The 2,378-nt window shown below is 53.1% G+C and overlaps 1 protein-coding gene across 2 annotated transcripts in view; it reads right to left on the bottom strand.

Moving 5' to 3' along the window:
* Hid1 (HID1 domain containing) overlaps window positions 1–2,378 on the bottom strand; it is a 20,797-nt gene that overhangs the window by 17,592 nt on the left and 827 nt on the right. The gene's annotated exons all lie outside the window — the stretch shown is intronic.

The raw sequence follows: 2,378 nt of genomic DNA, 5'->3' as shown, positions 1-2,378 counted from the left end.
TTGGAGATAGGAGTCTCACGGTCTCTCCTGCCCGGGCTGGCTTTGAACCTTGATCCTCAGATCTCAGCCTCCTGAGTAGCTAGGATTACAGGTGTGAGCCGCCAACGCCCAGCCAAAAGGGATCTTTTTTTGATCAGTAATAAGGTTTGAACTCAGGGCCTTGTGTAAGCTTGACTGGCAATCTACTACTTAAGCCATGTCTCCAGCCCAGCATTTTACTAGTTGCTGTTTTTTGTTTGGTTTTGTTTTTTGTTGGTTTTTGTCAGTCGGGCCTGAACTCTGGGCCTGGGCACTGTCCCTTAGCTCTTCAGCTCAGGCTAGCACACTTGAGCCACAGTGCCACTTCTGGCTTTTTCTGCTTATGTGATGCTGAGGAATTGAACCCAGGGCCTCATGCATGTAAGGCAAGCACTCTACCACTCAGCCACCTTCCCAGCCCCTACTAGTTGTTTTGAGGATGAAGTTTCACAGACTTTTCCACCCAGGTTGGCTCCAACTGGATCTTCTGGGTTTCAGCTTCCTGAGTGGCCAGGATTCTAGGTATATGCACCAATGTCTGGCTACTTGTAGCCTCTTTGTACAACTATTCAATAATAACAACAACAATAATAATTATTATTATTATAAAAGGCACTTTTTATGGAATGAAGCAGAAACCATATGGCAGATGCAATTATTTGTTTCTAATATGTGAGTTTTTATGTTTCTAAATGTTTTATGTCTACCACCACCCCCAAAAATATTTTGCTCAGTTCCTTGGACTGCTAAGGGGACAAAGACTGAGCCACCCTGCTTAGAAAGATTTTCTTTTGTGTGTATGTCAATCCCGGGGCTTGAACTCAGGACCCTAGCTTTTTTGCTCAAGGCTAGCACTCTCCCACTTGAATGAGAAGCTCCAGATCTAGCTTTTTCTGCTGGTTAATTGGATTTAAAGAGTCTCACAGATTTTTCTGCATGGGCTGGCTTTGAACCACGATCCTCAGATCTCAGCCTCCTGAGTAGCTGGGATGACAGGCGTGAGCCACGAGTGCCCAGCCACCAGCCACAGCTTTTGACATGGAGGGATGTCAGGTCACCCCCTCTGCCCATGCCCACAAATGGTGCACACACATGAACTTACACTCGTGCTAGGTCTCACCTAGCCTTCAGGAGAGACTCTCCACACTGGCAAGAGGTGGGAGAGAGTCTACGATCAGGGAAAGAATACCCTCTTCCCATTCACTCTGGGAAAAGGTCAAGAAACACACAGCCAAAGCTGGTAACCCTCGGGGCCAGAGTGAGGCCTGGCTTAAGCTGGCTGAGTGGACAGGGAAAACAAAACAAAACACAGGATGCAGGGCAGGAAGGCAGGGAAGGCTGGTTGGCAGCAGCTCAGGCACAGGCTACAGGAAAAGGTCTGATTGTCCAAAGCAGAGCCTTTGGGAGTCTGGGGTCAGAGGTCATGCAGGGACTGCCTGGTGGGAATTGGGGGTGGGGGAGAGATACTGAGTGGGTTGATTTAGGATGACTGTCTAGGACCTGTTTCTTGTACCCAGCCTACCCAAACCAGACCAGATCAGTGCCCAGAGTTCAAGGCTTCAGCCATGAGGTCTCTTCCTCCCGGCCCCTCCCACCGGCAGAGCTCCTCTGTAGGAAGGAAGCCCAGCCTGGCCCTCCAGCCTTAGGGTAGCTAAGTCACTCACTGAGCAGGACCCTTTCTTCCTCCCTCTGTCTCCCAACCTCCGCGGCCCCCCTCCCCGCCCCCATTGAGAGCAGAATCCAACTACAAACCTAGTTGCCCTATCCCCAAGTTCCAGAACTAACCAAGAGCCAGGGCACAGGGAAGCAGGGTCTGGTTTCTATCCAAGGAGCGCCTCTGAGCTGAGGCTGAACTTTCCAGAGGCCCTGTGTGGGTCTGACAAGCACCTGACCCTTCCAGCGTGAGAACAAGCGTGGGAGAGAGGAGGTCTGCCCTGTGGAAGGCCCTCAATCAAGAGCGAGAGCCCCAGAGCTGTGGAGTGGGGGGACAGGGACTTCCCCGGGAGGCGGGGTAACAGATCCAGAGCCCCTAGAAACTAAGGGGTCCCTGTAGAGTTGGGGTTGGACAGCTCCCATAACCAGCCTGGCCTGGCTCAAGGTTTGAGCAGGAAAACAGCCTGACTGGGGTCAAGTGCTATCTGTGGGGGGACACGGTGCTACGTGTGGGCTCCGGTGGTGAGCGACTGGCCTGGACGAAGCTGACGGGAACCCCCAGTTCCCCCACCGGCAGGCCAAAGGGCAACCGAGAGTCCCTCTCCATCCTTACCGAGAGGACGGAGGGTACCGGCAAACCCCGTCACCCCCTTCCCAGGCCTGGAGGGATCCCTCCCAGCCGGAACCCGGGCTCTGTAGGCCTGGAG

This window comes from Dipodomys ordii, unplaced genomic scaffold (assembly GCF_000151885.1).
Source record: "Dipodomys ordii isolate 6190 unplaced genomic scaffold, Dord_2.0 Scaffold7, whole genome shotgun sequence".
Lineage (NCBI taxonomy): Eukaryota > Metazoa > Chordata > Mammalia > Rodentia > Heteromyidae > Dipodomys > Dipodomys ordii.
Note: the sequence above shows the minus strand (reverse complement) of the source record. Positions and strands in the feature narration are given on the sequence as shown.